This window comes from Leptonotus elevatus, chromosome 8 (assembly GCF_054856555.1).
Source record: "Leptonotus elevatus isolate MCC_2025b chromosome 8, RoL_Lele_1.0, whole genome shotgun sequence".
NCBI lineage: Eukaryota > Metazoa > Chordata > Actinopteri > Syngnathiformes > Syngnathidae > Leptonotus > Leptonotus elevatus.
Window position 1 is genome coordinate 26,859,395 of NC_141246.1, and position 19,483 is coordinate 26,878,877.

Genomic DNA, 19,483 nt, shown 5'->3' on the forward strand with positions numbered 1-19,483 from the left:
TGTTGTGAATAATATCACCTATATCTGTGGTTCAATGTGTGTTGTCTGTTTGTAGCTCACGTAACTTCGCTGTGTTTAATTGTCTCGTTTACGTTTGCCGCATGCTTAATTACCTTGTTAACGTCGTGAGTTGCAGTGCTAAAAATAGAACTGTGCCGTTTACTGCCATGTCAGTCAGCGTAATTCTTCTAAGTTAATGTGGACAACACTACAGGAACTAAAGGCTATAATGGTTATTTTGCATTTATTGACCACCACAGGGGGATCCTGTAAGAGAGCACAAAAGTCTTCAGTTGTACTCAACTATTTAGTTAGCTCTAAAGTGCAGACATATCTTTGTATATGTGACTCGCTCCAGCAAAAGCATCCGCATGTTGGCGAAATGTTTAACGAGTTAGACACGAAAATGTATAGTTTGCCCGAAAATGTTGATTTTGACATTTCTCCACAAATAGCCTCCTTGAGGTCTAGTTTCATTTCCCAGCAGCACAAAGGTCAAAAATGTAATGGAAGTGTATGAAAATAAGCAATTATTAGACAGTATGCATCGTAACCAGGGGACTAGCTAGCGCCGCGTCGGGCAACTCTTTATTTAAAATCAACCCGGATTTCCTGCCTCAAACATCATTCCCAAATGATTTATATAAATGTTGTGAGGATAAGCAGTTCTGATAATGAATGGATGGATGGACATAGCAACCAAAAAAAGTCGAAGTCCACCATAAATGAATGTATGAATGAATGACGCGCACGTCATAACAAGCCATCATACCTTGTCGTAAACCGCGTCGGCAGTCCGGTTACCGTGCGTCTTAATCCAGAAATAATTCAGGGACCTCTTTTTTTAATGAATCGATTTCTGCTTTTAATTAAAATGACTACATTCACACTAAGGCACGTCCGCTGACTAGGTGCAAGCTGGAAGCTGTCAAGCACATAGTCCGACTCAAGCACATTGATTGACAGGTGCTGTTACTCGCTGTGACTACTGACATGAGTGACGGCGAGTCGGGATGAAGTGTTTATTAAAGCTTTTAAATGAGGCAATGCCTTGTATGTAATGTAGGCTATTGTAAATACTGTAATGTAATGTTTTGATCACTTCTAGATGTCTATTTCATGATTTCAGCAGGTGGGGGTAGGTGAGGGTGGGGGGCTTGCGTTATACTTAACAAGCAGTCTTTGAAGTCAATTGCCTTCAATTGCCTTCAATTAGTCCACGTGTTGCAATTTGTCCACGTGTCGCATGAGCGGTATGGTGGTGGTAAACCAGAAGAGCTGCTAACAAAAAAGTTTTTGCCATCCAGCATAATAAACATATCATTTAGGTATACATATAACTGGTACAGTAAAAATGCAAGTAAATTAATTTAAAATATTGAGATATGTATCGCCTTGAAGATCATGTATTGGGATACATATGTATCGCGATACTATCGCATTGTGACCCCTGTATTGTGATGCGTATCGTATTATGAGATTGTTGGCAATTCCTAGCCGTCCTAAATTACTTGAAGCCTTATTGTATTGAATTGAATTCTTGGCATTTCACTGTATTCCTTAAAAAGGAGTTGTACAACCACATACTTTAATTGAGATTTTGTTTCTGGCCACTGGATTATTTGTTTAATCTTATTTATCGATATATTTTTTTGTATTGATTTTATTGTGCTCTATGCAAAATGACTTTTATGAGCAAATTGAAAAAATATAATTGCTATTTATTTCATTCAATTTTAACGAAATTTGCTATAGTTGGGGATATATATGTCATTTTTTAAATATCCATCATTGTTTTGTTGGGAAATTTTATGCAATAAGTACTAAATATGCATCGGTATTGGGGAGTATTGAAGATTTGAGTATTGGTATCGGTCTCAACAAAAGCGGTAACGAGGATTCCTAGAAATAAATATATTTAAAATCACCTTTAAAATAAACCCCAAAGACTCATGTATTAAATTAATTACCAAATATTATAAAGTAAGGACATTTTTGCTATAATTAATTTAAGTTAGTTTTGCAAACGTAAAACATAGTTTCAGTTAGTTTAAGAAGCATTTTCGTTTTTATTTTATTTTATTAACGAACATGTTTTTTGAATTTTAGTTTTAGCTATAGGGCAGCTAACTAAAATAACTTTGCTAACAGCTGCAAAAAAAACAAAAAATGGTGACAAGATGTTCCCATGGACTGTAAATCAGACACGAGGTCTCCCAAGAGATTGTCAGGTGGAGTTGTATTCTTTCCATTACCAAAGCCAAAAACAAAGCAGTGTCTTCAATAGATTAAACAGGGTAGACAGACTCACTTCAGCTAAATCGCTCTGAGATAAACGAGCATTCCTCCGTTTGCACCAAAGAGCCTGTTAAGTAGCTAGCTGGGCTAGGCTAAAGCCATATCGCTAACTAGCAACTGAACAAGCTCAAATTAATTTGAGGTCTAGAGCAGTGGTGGGCAAACTCTGTCCTGCAGGTTTTGGAGGTTTCCCTGCTGCAACGCAGCTGATTCCAATCAACAGGATTGTTACCAAGCTTATGCAGAGCTTGCTGATGAGCTGATCATATATCAGCTGTGTTGGAGAAGGGAAACATCCAAAACCTGCAGGACTCGAGACAAGATCATCCAAAAAACTGGATGTCAAAGTTATACTTATGATTATTTAATATTGTATATTATCAGGATATCAAAATCATCAGACAATCAGCACCAAAATCGTTGTCTTTTCGGCAAGGAATACAGGACTGAAGAAGGGGCCATCTGTACTTTTTACCCCGATCAACGGACGTAAACCTGCTTCAGTCTGTGCACAGTCCATGGATATTTTTTTTTTTAATGAATCTTTACATCATGCATAACTCACTAATTTAGCTCAATCATTATGGATGTTAGCTGGTTAACTTCACTTACATTATGCAGGGTCTCATACTGGGTAATGTTTCATCGATTCACGCAAAGTGAACATAGCAACGTAACAGGCACTTTACTTATTTAGTTTAAATCTTTCACATAGCATTTTGTGTTACTTCAGAGTAAACAACCGTTCTGTTGACAGTACAGGGAAAAAATGCGTAATTTGTTTACAGGTACATTATTACAAATGGGAATACTTTTGCGGGATTACAATTTCCACGGTGAGACAGACATCGTTGTTTCGGACTTAGCTTGAGAACTGTATGCTTTATATCATTTCAATGCATATTATTGTTTTTAGAACGATGTTGCATCTGGAACAAACGTCGTGGTGCTGCCACCTAACCTGGCAATAGCCAGATAGATAATTGTGATTCACGCTAGGGAGTTCTCCACAATATCAATCTGGGACTGTTAAATGGTGATTTGCTCGGGAAAGGCGGGACATTCTGTACAATACTTCCAGCTGATTGGACGATGAGGCCTCTTGTGCACGTCTACCTAACTTTTGGAACATTCTATGCAATACTTCAAGCTGATTGGATGATGCGGCCTCCTGTGCACGTCCATCTAACTTTTGTTTTGACCAATCATGGCCCTGGCTGAAAATGTCGTCATCGTTCTCGTCGTAGGAAAAAAAAGCAAAAACATCTTTACCAGCTTAAAATGCATGAAGCGCCTCTCTCTGTTCAACATTCAACAAGGGAACTGTGAGTAATTCTGTGGAAACAGAATTAATTACAGCGTAATTTCATTCATGTTAGGTTAGTTTGTTTCCTACAGTGTTGGTGCTTCCTGGTTTCATCATAGTGCAGGCCATTCCATTTGAGGTACACTAATCTCCAACAGCTGTTCCCTGATGATGACACCTCGATGAGCTGGAGCATTGTCATTTGTGAATTTTCACGTTAAGCTCCTCATTAGAGAACAACAGCTTGTTCAAAAAGTACTGAAACACTTAACAGTTGGACATGTGCATTCAAAAGCTTAGAGATGGTCACATTAATATAACTTGTAAAGATTTCAATGCATTTTAGGCTCGTCCTGAAATTTCACCTGAAAGCCAAATATCCCTAACTTTTTGTGAGTAACTGTATTTGATGACAGTATAAAAATGAAATGATCTAGGAACTTATTTTTCCCCGTAGTAGTCGTGCTGTGAAATTTCCCGTAGCCATGGCAATGCATTGTTAACCCAAAAATAAGATTGTTGGTTTTTGAAGTTCTTAACATGGATGGAAACTTTGCACACACATCAGGCATTGCTAAATAATCAATATTTTAATAGTTGTTTGTGATTTTTTTTTTCTTCCAAAAATAGCTCAGTACAAATTTTCAACAAAACACCCCCAGTTGTATGTTTCACTTAGATCTATGACAAGTTGGAGGCATATGAAACAGCCCAACACCTACAAAAAAAGTATCTTGAAGCAATATATTATACCCATCAGGAAGTCGGCCATTTTGGATTTAGCAATTGTCAGGTTTAACTGTTAGACATTTATTAAACACTACAAAAAAAGGAGAGAAGACACTCAGTTTTTGTTAGACACCTCGCGAGGAGAGAGAAGAACTGCCTCATACAATTCACCACTGCACTCTCTAAAGAACATCTCCTCATCCTCTCTTTTTTACGCCCCTAGTTACATGGGTGTTCCAACTCTCAAGTGTGGGGGAACAAGCATAGAAACTCAATGTACTTGTTTGTCTATGTGTGCGTGCATGTGAGTGCTGAGTACATGTGTGGTCAAGTTTGCAATAATTTCTTAACAGACAACAGGCGCGTCTTAGCGGACTGGCTCAATCCATTCTGCTGGGTTAGATGTTTTTGTTCTTGTAGTCATTATGAGTCATCTCCTGTTAATCAGCTGTTAGATATGGCTGCCCCAATCTAGCTATGTGAATGTGAGTGTGAGAGCAGAGCAAAGCATTCTTCATTGCAAGCAGAAGCAATTCTTCATTGCAGCAAAAAGTAAAGTGCTTTTTCATGTGATAACTTATTGTGCAATTTTCCGAACATTCCCCCCTGATAATCAAATGATTGTTTTCCTCTTAAAACGTTAAAATCTGTGAAAGTACCCTGAATGTGCACCATTTTTGCTTGCATAGTATTAGCAACGAGCAAGTGTTTAGCGTATGTTATTCTGTTGTCCTCAAGTGCCCTTTAAGCTGTTTCATGACACCCCAGTTGGAGTTAACTGTAAAATGAAACACACGACAATAAGAATTACATCCACTGTATATATAAATGCAAAAAATGCTTCGTTTTCAAAACATCTAATGCTAATGCTAATGCTAAAGTTAATGGAGGATCCCATTCAATTGCTAGCAGAAGTTAGCTAGCATCGACTTCGGGAGTGTCTTTCCTTCAAATAACGCATATTCACACACAAATGTTATGGGAACACATACCCACAAGTAAGATAACACTACACAAAGGCACACATTCTTCCCAATCAGTATTTGGTCTTACTGTTTTTTGAGTTGCTATTATTTTAGTACAGTGGTACCTCGGAGTTTGAACATAATGCGTTCCTGCGAAGTGTTCAAACTCCGAATTGTTCAACCTCCGAATAATTTTTTCCCCGTAGGAAATAATGTAAATGCAATTAATCCGTTCCCAAGCTCCAAAAACATTTCTATTCACGTTGTTTACATTTACAGTACAGTACAGTATTTAAACAATAAAAAATACCTTACTTTTTTTGTTGTGGTGTGATGGCATCAGTGGATGATAAATGCTAGCTTTAGTTCAGTGCTGAGTTTGTGTTTTTTACATTGTGCATATTGTTAGACTACTAAGCGGTCCTTGTGTGCGTTGTTTAACGTCAGGCACGTTGTTGAACAGTAAGTGGGGTCCTCGTGCCAGTTTTTACAGAAGTAGTCATGGTGTAGTTACGAGCTACGCGATAATCTCCTTCCTAATTCCGCTGTGATTTGTCACACTGTATGTTTTTCTTTGCTGCCACTGGCACAGTTTTTTGGGGGGGCCCATGGCAAAGAATATTGTCGAGGGAAAATCAAAATTCACTCACTAGTATGGAGCACCTCCGTGTGCATTCACGATCTCACTAGAAATGAGCAGTGCATCGCCTTAACTACCGCAACGTGAGCATTCAGCATTGCTCGGCTTTGCTTGGCTTCACTTGGCTACTCGTTTTCAAGGTACGTTCGGCTTAGCTTGCTTTGCTTGGGTGTTCAAACTCCGAAAATGTGTTCAAACTCCAAGGCATTTTTTACTCAGATTTCTTGGTTTAAGTCCGATTTGTACGAGTTCCGAGACGTTCAAACTCCGAGGTTCCACTGTATTGTCCTTTCTAGTTATATTGAAAGTTGATATGCATGCAAAATATTTCTCAGCGTCCTTTTTTCCCTGTTCCACAATCTTAGGATTGTCTAGGTGGCATACATAAACGGCAAGTTTTAGGTCATGAATTTTCCAAACACAATCCGTGATTCACTTTGTTTAAGCATTAAATGTTTTTTTGACTTTGTGCAGATGTAAGCGCTGTGACGCATGCATGAGATCTGAATGTGGAGATTGTAATTTCTGCCGAGACATGAAGAAGTTTGGAGGACCTGGAAAGCTCAAGCAAACCTGTGTGTTGCGCCAATGTCTCTCAGTAAGTCACATTTCTTTTTTCATGGGCCATTAACAGTAATGATCCTGAAACCACCAAAATACAAAGAAAACTGCTTTTGGTATAGTTTTACCTATAACACACAAAACACAACCGGTCTTACACATGCATTAGGCTACTGCATTACACCTGCTGTAACATGATTGTAACAAGGCAAACATGAGAAACGGATTTTCTTTAAAAATGATGTGCAAAATTAGTTTACAAAAACACCAGTAACTTTTCGCAGACAACGTGCATTTGAACCAATCAGAGCTAACTATACATGCTGCTCATGTGTCAGTCTCTCAGCCAATTGAACGGACAACTGAGTCCAGGGTGGTTTGCTGTGCACACATGCGCACATCGACAGGACTCGTCGAATATACCGAGATGGAGCCGGTGGACAGAACTACAAAGAATAAATAAATAGTAACGTTTTGTTAACACTTTTTTATAAAAGCAGTTATAGTCATTACTTGCTCAAAAAAGTAACTGAGTTAGTAATTGAATTACCTCATAGTAAAAGTAACTCGTTACCAGGAAAACTATTTTCACTACTTAAAAAAATGTTTGATCAAATATTTGTTTTATTATTATTATTATAATTATTACTATTATTATTATTATTATTGTTAGATACAAAAAAATGTATACAAATAATTGAAATTATGTCCAGACTATGTAGGGTGTTTTCATTGATTTGTGTGAATATAAATGTCACACAAATATCTCACTCCAAAATGACAGATATCATATATGTTGTACCACTGCCAATTACTACAGCAATCAGAATAATAATTAAAAAGAAAAAAAAAACACTGGATATATGATGATTTGTGGCACATATGTCACATTTGTGGACAGTCCTAGCACAGATGGTTAAGAGAAATACAATTGTTGGTGCAATTAATTACACTATGCCAATGTTTCACGAATGTGTCGCTCTGACTTATCTTTTCATGGTTCTTGTGGAGTCGCAAAGTGAAATTTTGTCTGGGTATGTATGTGAGTGTGAATGGTTGCAGGCCAAGGAGGAGAGGTGAAGGGCTTGGTCGTGCTGCTCCAATAGAACTCCTTGTGCAAACGGGGTCCGTATCTGCGGGGTCTATTTTGGCCAGATCAAAACTGTTAGGGTTCGAAGGCATGGCGAACATCCAGAAGGCGGCTCACTGTGTATGCCGGGTGCCCATCCACCATCCGCGGTGGGGAGGGCAGAGGCGAGGGCGAAGACAACGGGCTGGTAGAGTACAACTTGATCTGCGAAACATGGAATGTTGGATGGACACGCAGAGTGGCAGGCAACTTGAGGCAGATGGCACAAGGGTTGATTATGCGCTTGATCTCATATGGGCCGATGAAGCGGGGAGACAGCTTTTTGGACTCAACCTTCAATGGGAGGTTCTTAGTGCTCAGCCAAACCTTTTGGCCTGCCGCATAAAGAGGTGTGCGGGAACTCTCCGAAGCACGGAGCAGAGCTGTGCGAGCGCGTTTCCATGTGCTGGAGCACCGCCGTATGTGTGACTGGACGGATGGGACTGCTTTCTCCTTCTCTTGGGAGGGAAGGAAAGGAGGTTGGTACCCCAGAGAGCACTTGGAGACATGCTCAGGGAGGCGTTAGACAGCGTATTGTGGGCATATTCAATTCATGTCAATTGGGTACTCCAGGAGGAAGGATTAGCATGTGACATGCATTAAAGGTACGCTTTCTAGCTGTCGGTTGGTGCGTTCCGTCTTACTATTGGTTTGCAGGTGATAACCAGAAGATAGACTGACAGAAATGTCTAGTGCAGAGCAAAATTACTTCCAGACAAGGGATGGGAACTGCGGTTCTCGGTCCAAGACTATGTCTAGGGGAATGCCATGGAGACGGAAAACGTGTTGTATTAATAGGTTAGCGGTTTCTGTGGCGGAAGTCAAGTCAAGTTTATTTATATAGCCCTTTATCACACAAGAGTCCCAAAGGGCTTCGCATGCCCGCAGTTGACAAATATCAACGATATCCCCTAATCGAACCACAAGAGGGCAAGGGGGAAAAAAAAGAAAAAAAACAACAGGCAAAATAATTAGAAATCTTGAGAAGGGACCGCAAATGTGGTAATCCCCCTTCCAGGATGATCAGGCTGCAATGGATGCCGAATGGGCAAAAATATATATAGTTTGTGATACTAAACATTATTAACTAGAATAGTGTGAAAGTCCATTGAAGAAATTGAAGCACAGCAAGAAGACATCAGGGAAGTGGGTCCTCATCCAAATCCAGCCTGGTTGGTCGGAGCAGCTATCTCCATAGCGGCAACTTCAAGGTGATGGTCCTTTCCGGATCGCATCCCGGTCAACCAGCACAGAACCTGTAATGCAGCATCCAAATCGGTCATTAACACCTAACTCCCTCTCCAAGCCGTGGAGAAGGCAGGGAAAGAAAGCAGTCAACAGGTACACATAATTCAGCCAAATGCAAGAGTATAGAAATGAGTCTTAAGACGCGATGTAAACGTTTCTACAGAAACCTCAGAGGGGTAGAGCATTCCAAAGCACTGGAGCCCGAATCGAAAACGCTCTAGAACCCGCGGACTTCTTTTTAGCACTTGGAATAACCAAAAGACCAGCTTGTTGCGATTGCGAACAAAGGTTTCGTGTTGGAACATACGGTACTATTAAATCAACGAGATAGGAAGGCGCTAAGCCGTGTAATATTTTATATGTAAGTAACAAAACCTTAAAATCGCATCTCAAGTAAACCAAAAGCCAATGCAAGTTGGCTAGTATCGGGGTAATATAATCAAACTTTCTCGTCCGCGTCAAAAGTTTAGATGCATCATTTTGTATTAACTGCAGACTTTTAAGACTGTCCATGGGAAGACCAGAGAAGAGATACATTACAGTAGTCGAGGCGAGACGTAACAAACGCATGAATTATAATTTCTGCATCACCATCAGACAAAATAGGATGAATTTTAGCAATATTACGAAGGTGAAAAAAGCAGTTCTATTAATAATTTTAATGTGCATTTGAAAAGAGAGAGTTGGGTCGAATATAACGCTGAGATTTTTTACTGAGTCACTTTGGCTAATAATACATTTATCAAGGTTTAAAGAGGTATTCGTAAACAGATGCCGATAACGGGCGGGACCAACAATCAACAATCTTGGTTTTATCTGGGTTAAGAAGCAAAAAATTAAACGACATTGATTGTTTAACTCTTTGACTGCCATAAACGTTATAAAACGTTTAGCATAAACCTAGGGAAGGGCGCCGAGGACGTTAAAAGACGTCCCCTATGTTTTTTTGTTTTTTTTTCAAAAACGGGTGCAGGAAAGCCTTGGGCAGCTGTGCTGAAAGTATCAGGCAGATCTGATTAGTCAAAGACTCGTTTTGGCCCCTAGAGGGCAGCGATGACTCTCTTTGCACAAGGTTGGATGGGCCGCCCACCGTGGGCGTCAGTAGAAGACGTGAGGCGGAGCTAGAGTGTTGAGGAGACATGGCTGAATAAGCCCACAATGGCTGCCCAAGCAACCGGTTGCAAGCAGCTCACGCTTGAGCATTTTTTTCAAAGACGGAAAGCATCAATCAATACTAAAAAGCGCATTGATGTCAACGATGATGATGACAACGAGCTCTACGCCAAAGTTGGAAGCTTTGGCGTGACTGTTATGAACACGTAGTAAGCCTCACCGGCTAAGCGCGGCTAGCGCTGCTAAGGCCGGAAAACGCGCACAATAGCCGGCCGGGTACTTCTACACAATCGGACATTCGATCGGGCGATGGAGAGTTGGCATCGACCAATGCAGATTGATGATGATGATGATGAGGACTCCGAGCTCTACACCAAAGTTGGAAGGTTTGGCGTGACTGTTATGAACACTGTTATGACACATGACTGTTATGTAAGCCTCACCGGCTAAGCGCGGCTAGCGCGGCTAGCGCTGCTAAGGCCGGAAAACGCGGAGCTGCACAAGCGGACATTCGATCGGACGATGGAGAGTAGTCAAAAAGCATCGACCAATGCACATTGATGATGATGATGATGGTCACTCCCGAGGTTGACGCCGGAGTTGGAAGCTATACGCGGCCGTTATTCTCTCGTCATAAAGCCTCACCGGCTAGCGCTGCTAACGCCGGAAAACGCGGAGCTGCACAAGCGGACATTCGATCGGACAATGAAGAGTACCCCGAGTCCAATGCATATTCATCGGAGGAGCGGGTACAGTCTGATCACGGAGAAGACACTGTTTCTGGACTACGATGCCTCCATGAATGGAGTGGATAAAATGGATCAGAACATCTCCTACCACCCGGTATAGCAACTGAAGGACACGGGGAAGCGAGACGTAACGAAACCGTAACGTAACCGTAGCATGATCCTGATATTAGACTTGATGACACACTGCAGTATATACTTGCTATTCCCCGGAAAAAAACGGCCTGCAAGAAAGTGGCGCACGCGAAGAGGCAATCTGTTGTGCAAATGCTGTTGCGTCTCTTTGCACGCAGGAGAGTGTTACAAAAAGAAAAACTGTCGTTGAAACATCCACATATTTGTAAATAGCACCACAGTTGCACACATTTGTAAATAGTTTGCCAAATTGTTGTCAAATTGTTACACTGTTGAATGTAAATAAACGTATTTTGCTATCAAAAAACACTTTTTCATTCTTGGTGGTAGTGTTTTATAGAAGTAAAGCACTATTTAGGTGTTTGTGGCATCATTCATGGACAAAAAGAAGTGTAAAATTCACTAGAATGCATGAAATAATATCGTTTCACTAAAAGCTTGATTTCTCCATATTTTGGTCCAAAACAGGCGAAATTGGGTCAAACTAACCATTTTCTATTGTTGATTACTAAAGAACGGAATAAGGTAGAAACAAACTTTTTTTTTCTGATGAAAGATGAAAGTCCAATCTTTCATTTGGTAGTACGTGTGTTTCCATAGTCCAAACAGAACATTTTCTGTGGACCTTGAAAGATCAGTCAAAATGCTTAAATCGGCTGGCACTGGCGGCATCCCTTTTCTGAAAACGTCTGGCAGTCAAAGAGTTAATGTCGGCGAGACACGCCTCAAGATTACAGAAGTTATGCAGATTTGTTATTTGTAGAGGCAAATATAATTGCGTATCGTCAGCATAACAGTGAAAGTTTGTTATATTTACGTATAATATCACCAAGCGGAAGCATATAAATATAGTATATATAGTACCGACCCTTGTGGGACTCCACACGTAACGTTACATAAGAGGTCGCAATGCCATGGATTACACGGTGTGTTCTCTCTGAGTGCTAAGAAAAAAAACACGAGAGTGCTAAGCCTGAAATACCAATACATGTTTGGAGACGTTCTAATAGTATGTTATAATCGACGGTATCAAAGGCGGCGCTTAAATCGCATAATAATATTGATGAGGTATTGGAGTCCATTGCTAGGAAAAGATCATTTGTCACTTCAGCAAAGGCTGTCTCAGTAGAGTGCCATTTGCGCTCAAGCTGGGTACATGATTGTTTAAGAGTTTTGGTTAAATCTGTAAACCAAGGAGTAAGCCTTTTTAGACAAGTTTAAAATGTTTTATATATATATATATTTTTTCTTCTTTTTCTTTTTTTTTTCTGGAGAGCTCAGTTCAATCGGTAATTTTACCGATTTGACATGTCATCATCATTGCTCTCTTTTTTTTAGATTATTATTATTCCTTTTTTTTATTTTTTATACATTTGTATTTTGTATGTGCATGTGAGTGTGTATGCATTAGTTCACCTAAAACCTATTTAAAAAAAACATACCGTTCACCTAAACCGAACACTTCAGAATCCAGCCAGAGTCGTGAGGCCGTCAGGAGACCCGAGGAAGGACCAAAGAAAAGAAAGGAAAGTGAAATCCAGCACCGACCAGTCACCACCCACCACCCACCGGGCCACCAACCAGAGTCCTTCACCAACCCCAGAAACATCTAAATTCCAACAAATCAGGGAGACCTCAACAGACCAAAGGAGAGAGACACCAGCCTCCTCCGATTCAACGAACAGAGGAAGAATCAGATTGTGTCTGAGTTTCGATAGATGCTGGTGTGGTGGATCTGGCATGCATGAAAATCTCCACCGAAGAGTGGAGCCGTCGACCCCCGCCAGGACAGAGCAAGCGCAACACCTCAGGGCCCCCCAGGCCAAGGCAGCGCCAAGGGAAAACCCCCGAGCCCCGCAGGGGCCACCGGCCAGAGAGCACCCCACCCCTACACGGCTCGCGCCCTCAACCCAACGCAGCAGGACTGGGCACTGCAGGCCCGCCAGGCACCCCAGGTGTCTCCTCCCCCTGGACCAGCATTGCGAACGCACACACACACGCACACACACGCACACGGGATCTCTGTTCCCTGAATGACCAAGTGTCTCGGACCGAACCGCCGCCGTGCTCCAAACCCAGGTGCGCGCCCTCCTGCCAGATGGACTTTTTGCAAATTTTTCTTTTTTTCCTTTTTTTTTTTTTTTTTTTTTTTTTGTGTGTTTCGTCCCACCTCGGTGGCACAAAGTCGCAGACGAATTTTTCCATGACCCCGTGTGTCACCCAGCGACCACAGTTTGGACTCTGGCAGCGCGCAATCCCCGTGCGTCAATCGTACTTGCTCCATCCTCCGAGCGTCCTGTCGTGGCGCGAGCTGGTTCAACGGCTGGTCTCCCTCGGGCCGCAGGCACGCAGCGGATCTCGGCCTTAACAGCGGGATTTGGGCAGCTGAGACGCGGATCTCCTTGCGTGCTGAGAGTACAACTCCGGCTGAAGCCCCCCCAACCTCGCCTGAAAGCACCATCCACCTTGAGCCCGAGCTGCGTCGCACCTCATCCAACTGTAGAATATTTTTATTTTTTTATTTTTGCCTTGCCTTTTTGGGAGCAATTTTTCTTCAATCAACCTTCCCTCTGCTAGCTCGATTCAACTCACTCCAGTAAGTTGCACGTCTCATAGCCAATTTGACATATCACTGGTGCAACTTCCATTTCAAATATCTCAGATTTGGCAAGTCAAACCTTTCCTTTCTACCTCGTTAAATTGTTCCTTTCTTATTTCTATTAGCTTTATTTTTATCCCTTTTCTTTTCACCATATGATAGTTAGGTAGGCAGTGTTTTGATTCTGTATGTGTAACCGTAGTGAATAAATGCATGTTTTTCTAAATCTAGTTCAGTCTCAATCGTGCTTGTGTCCGAGTGGATTAGTATTTTTTTTATTAATACAACCACGAATGTTGAATATGGCGACTTCAGATTATCAATAAATAAATGAGGATTTGAATTGTATTCGTTGTGTTTCTCCAAAATTGATACTAATTCGTCCAAAAGACAACATCAATTATCACTACACTCACATTCTACAAAACACAATATTGATCAGAATGCCATGTTTAAACTAACGGGGGCACATACAATATATTATTGTAACGAAAATGTTTTGGTTGACTTTCCCTTTAAAATCTGAAAATCTGACTTTGGCTGAATTTTTTTTTTTATTCATATTGCACAGTCCTAATTTGTAAAATATTATCCTTACAAGAATAGCAAAATATTTTGCATTACATTTACAAAATGGGGATTACTCTACAATATCGCGTGGACATCAGGTACAGTGTCCCTGGACTGGCAGACCGGGGTGGCGGTCCCCTTTTTTAAGAAGGGGGACCCGAGGGTGTGATCCAACTATAGAGAGATCACACTCATCAGCCTTCCTGGTAAGATCTATTCAAGGGTGCTGGAGAGGAGGGTCCGTCGGGAAGTCGAATCTCGGATTCAGGTGGAGCAGTGTGGTTTTCGTCCAGGCCGTGGAACAGTGGACCAGCTCTACACCCTCGGCAGGGTCCTCGAGGGTGCATGGGAGTTCGCCCAACCAGTCTACATGTGTTTTGTGGATTTGGAGAAGGCGTTTGACCACGTCCCTCGGGGAGTTCTGTGGGGGGTGCTTCGGGAGTACGGGTTACGGAGCCCCCTGATACGGGCTGTTCGGTCCCTGTACGACCGATGTCAGAGTTTGGTCCGCATTTCTGTCAGTAAGTCGGATACGTTCCCAGTGAGGGTTGGACTCCGCCAAGGTTGCCCTTTGTCACCGATTCTGTTCATAGCTTTTATGGACAGAATTTCTAGGCGGAGTTGAAGCGTTGAGAGGATCCGGTTTGGTGGCCTTAGTATTGCATCTCTGCTTTTTGCAGATGATGTGGTGCTGTTGGCTTCATCAATCCGCGATCTCCAGCTCTCACTGGAGCGGTTCGCAGCCGAGTGTGAAGCGGTTGGGATGAGGATCAGCACCTCCAAATCAGAGACCATGGTCCCTAGTCGGAAAAGGGTGGCGTGCTTACTCCGGGTCGGGGAAGAGATCCTGCCCCAAATGGAAGAGTTCAAGTATCTTGGGGTCTTGTTCACGAGTGAGGGCAGGAGGAAGCGGGAGATCGACAGGCGGATTGGTGCAGCGTCTGCAGTGATGCGGGCTCTGTATCTATATCTCTGAAGTGACTCTGGCATCTGGTTCAGATGCCTGCTGGACGCCTCCCTGGAAAGGTGTTCAGGGCATGTCCCACCAGAGGGAAGGCCCCAGGGACTACCCAGGAGACGCTGGTAGACTATGTCTCCCGGCTGGCCTGGGAATGCCTTGGGATCTCGTCGGAGGAGCTGGTCAAAGTGGCTGGAAAGATGGAAGTCTGGGCTGCTGCCCCTGCAACCCGACTTCGGATAAGCAGTAGTAAATGGATGGATGATGGATGGATGGATGGATGGATGGAAATGGGGATAGCTTAGTTGAGGTCCTGCTTATATGATGACATCCTGTGACCTCACATATTTGATCAAGAAGTCATTTTGTCCTTTTTCCTGTTTTTGTTTTGTTCTTTGTTATCAGAACACACTTGGTAATAATAAACAATTATCTTGCAGCATTCAAAACCAGGGAAAGACCGATTATCGGCCGGGGCGATTATCAGTGCCAATTATTAGACATTTTAGTGCATATTGGCTTCGGCTTTTATTTTATTTATTTAACTCATTCACTCGCAGCCATTTTGACTGAAGCAATCCCCTTCGCTCCCGGATGTTTTACTGGATTTTGACAGATTTTGCAAGGCCCACAGAATATTGTGTTCTATTCCTATTAAAACATGTAACCTACTAATATAATTTATTCATACATTTTTGGGAGTGAATGAGTTAATTTGTATTTTTTTATTCTTATTAATGTGATGGATCTGATTAACCAGGGGTTGGATGGGAATTTGGGGGGGGGGGGGGGGCATATCAGTCTATCCCTACATTCAAAAACGAAAGTTTGTCATTTAGTGACATGTTTTTTTTCTCTTTCAGCCAGGACTTCCGCTGTCTGCTGTTTGTGAAATATGCAAGGAACCTAACCAAGAAGAAACTGGAGATCACTTCTTTACTCTGATGGAATGTTCCAATTGTGCACAGATAATCCATCCTGCTTGCCTCACGGTACAAAATGTTTTTTTTCCCCCCACAATCATTTCATGTCAAATGTTATATAAGTGTCACTGCCATTTTTGTGGTTCACACGACTTGACTTAAGAGCATCCAGCGTGAGATAAAGCACCTTTAAGAGTGAATAGATGTAATTATGATGATGATTATAATAATAGTAATAATAATGCATTATTATATTTACTTTCTCTTTTGCTTTCACACACTCAAAGTGCCTAGAATGAATGAATTATTAACATACTCACACATTCACACTCTGGTAGCAGTAAATTACATACAAAGCCATACTATAGTTCCCCTGAGGCAGGCTGATAGAGGAGTGTCTGCTAATGTGCGCCTACAGCCCCTCCAATCACCACCAAACATTCGCAGCTACCATACAATAGTCTGAGCGGCACTGGAGGTAATTTGTTTCTCCCTGCGTGCCCTGGCAACCAATCCAGTATGTAGTCAACTGGAATAGGCTCTAGCTCTTTGTGTGTCCGTGAACAGGATAGATGATGGTAGAAAATTAATGAATTTGTTTATTTTATTTTATTTAATGTTATTTTATTTTATTTAATGTTATTTTATTTTATTTTATGTTATTTTATTTTATTTACATGTTTTGTGGGGGTGGAATTGGAATGTGCTAAAGTCCAGTAAACGTGAAACCAGATTTATCACTCGCAAATATTTCATTTTAATATCACACAAAGACAACCCAAGGATATATAAAATGCAATTTCTAAATAAATAATGATTATATTTTCCATGGGGGTAAAAAAATACAAACCTATCTGACCCTAAATGGAAAAGTAATCAGTTTGTGCCCTCAAACTCAAGCCATCTTGGATCATGCAGCATGACAACGATCTGAAACACACCAGCAAGTCCACCTCAGAATGGCTAGAACAAGAAAGAACAAAATGAAGGTTTTGGAATGGCAAAAGCAAAGTCAGGATTTAAATCTAATTGAGATGCTGTGGTGTGACCTTAAATGGGCAGTTCATGCTAGAAAACCTTCCAATATGGCAAAGTTGAAACAATTATGGAAAGAAGAGTGGTCCAAAATTCCTCCACAGTTCGTCCTTCAGTTATTGCTGCAAAAGGTGGCACAACTCACTATTCGATTCATGGGGCAATTACTCATCAAAAATATAAACGCAACACTTTTGTTTTTGCTTCCATTTTTTATGAGATGAACTCAAAGATCTAAAACTTCTTCCACATACACAAAATCACCATTTATCTCAAATATTGTTCACAAACCAGTCTAAATCTATGATAATGAGCATTTGTTTGCCGAGATAATCCATCCTACCTTACAGCTGCACAGGTGTGCCCTAGACTGCCCACAAGAAAAGGCCACTCTGAAAGGTGCAGTTTTGTTTTATTTTTTGGGGGGGGGGGGGGGGGGTTGTTAGAAAAGCAGTCAGTACTCACCAAGTTTCTGAGTTCCCTGACTGGGGTGTGAATTGCCTAGTTAGTACCTGGCAATTCGATCCGTATCACGATTCATAGGTCACGATTCGATTTGATACTGATTATTCCTGATACGAATCTATAAATTGGTTATTCCATTGTTGTTTTTTTACTCAAATTTACTGTTTCTTGTTTGAACAGAATTGAAATAAAATATTAAGGCTTAATGTTACATTAATATAACATTCTTCCATGCTTAACGTGTGAACCATAACCCTAAATAAGACAGTTTGTTGAATATTTCCATTAAAAAATTATGTTTTAACATCGATTAGGCCGCATATTGAATCGATTCAAGAATTGTGCGCTCCAATATTGCGATATACTACAGAATATATATATATATATATATATATATATATATATTTATTAATTTTTTTAACACCCCTGTCTGTCTCTCTGTGTAAATATATACTGTATATATACAGTATAAAAATATGCATTTTAATTGGTGTCAATTACGCAGGGATTTTCTCTATTTGCATTCCCTATCCCATGCAAATAGCAGGGGTCCGCTGTATTGTAGTGAATTTATTTTTATTGTGTCCTCATTAGCATATTTGGAATTGGATTAATCCAAAAGTCATAAATATTACTCAAGTTGCATTGCTATTATTATGGTAGTTGGATTACATTACTAACTAAATTTTTTAACAGACAACTAGAAACCCGGAATACATTTTAAAATAACCCAACTCATAGCATAATATGACCATGTATAGATAATTATTCATTGATACTAGGGGTGTTAAAAAATCGATTCTGCAATATATCGCGATATTACAACGCGCAATTCTCGAATCCATTCGATATCCGGCTGAATCGATGTTTACAATTTTTTGTTTTAATGGAAATATTCCACAGTATGTCTAACTTGGGGTTCACACGTTAAGCATGGAAGAATGTTATATTAATAGAACAATAATCCTTAATAATATTTTATTTCAATGCTGTTCAAACATGCAACAGATTGTTAAATACAGTGGCTCAGTTATAAGCCTAAAGTTTCAGATTAATTCATTTTCATACAAATTTTACAGTGTACATGTACAAGTTTACTGATTAGTATTTTCTAAGGTCCCGTGCAGACGGAAGCAAAAGCCGGCTTCGTTCCTTAAGCACATCTCGTACACACAGAAGCATTTTAAGACTTGCGTGTGTCCAAAAGAAGACCCTGAGGAAGTTTTACGGCTGTAATGTATATGCCAAGTGGCACTGTAACGGCACTGTAGCTTTATTATTAATGTAACTTTATTGCAATCTACAGAACAAACATGGCTTTGCATGTATCGAAACGACATGAAAAAGACGAACACAGGAGAGAAGTGACCATGGCGGGTGATTCAAGTACAACACCGCTTGTTGGGAATAAAGAAGCAAAATATTTAGCTGCAAAAGCATAAGCTAAGGAGGCTGCGCAAAACGACCACGACACGGCTATCCGCCATTGTTGTTAACAGAATGACGGTTTGCGCGCAGTCACGTGAGAATTGGAGCATACGTCATCAAACTGCATATGGTGTCCAAAAAAGAAAGCGTACAGGGCGCGCGTTATGAAATCTTTCCACTCTGGAGCCCTGTTTCAAAAGTGATCGGTTTCAAGTTCCGAAACCCTAGCCCTAACCCGCCATCATGTGGACGAACGGCCTAAATGGTAAGAAATTTGTGAAGATACATTGAAACTGGCTTTCGTGTGGACTAAATTTGAGTTTAAAAAAAATCACAATAATCAACTTATAGATTCGTATTGGGATTAATCTGTATTGAATCGAATTGGGACCTATGAATCGTGATATGGATCGAATTGCCAGGTAGTAGGCAATTCACAACCCTGATTGATACTCTTTTAATTTTGTTTGACTTTTTTTTTTTCCCAAAATGCATCAACATGATGCATTTAACTGTTAAATACTGCACATTTTCTTCCAAGGCAGTTGTAATACCTGAACCAGACAGTCGTCTAAGTAGCCCGACACGAGATGTTAGTTTTTTACACAGAGACTCCAGAGAACGGCGGAACGCGA

General features: G+C 40.9%; 1 long non-coding RNA gene across 1 annotated transcript in view; it reads left to right on the plus strand.

Annotated features, from left to right (window-relative positions):
• The window catches only part of LOC147170331 (uncharacterized), a 17,084-nt gene extending 1,095 nt beyond the window's left edge, over positions 1-15,989 (plus strand). Inside the window, exons 2-3 of the long non-coding RNA XR_015095864.1 lie at positions 6,413-6,536; positions 15,861-15,989. This is a non-coding gene — a long non-coding RNA (uncharacterized LOC147170331). The remainder of the gene's footprint in view (positions 1-6,412; positions 6,537-15,860) is intronic.
• Positions 15,990-19,483: the final 3,494 nt, after the last annotated feature.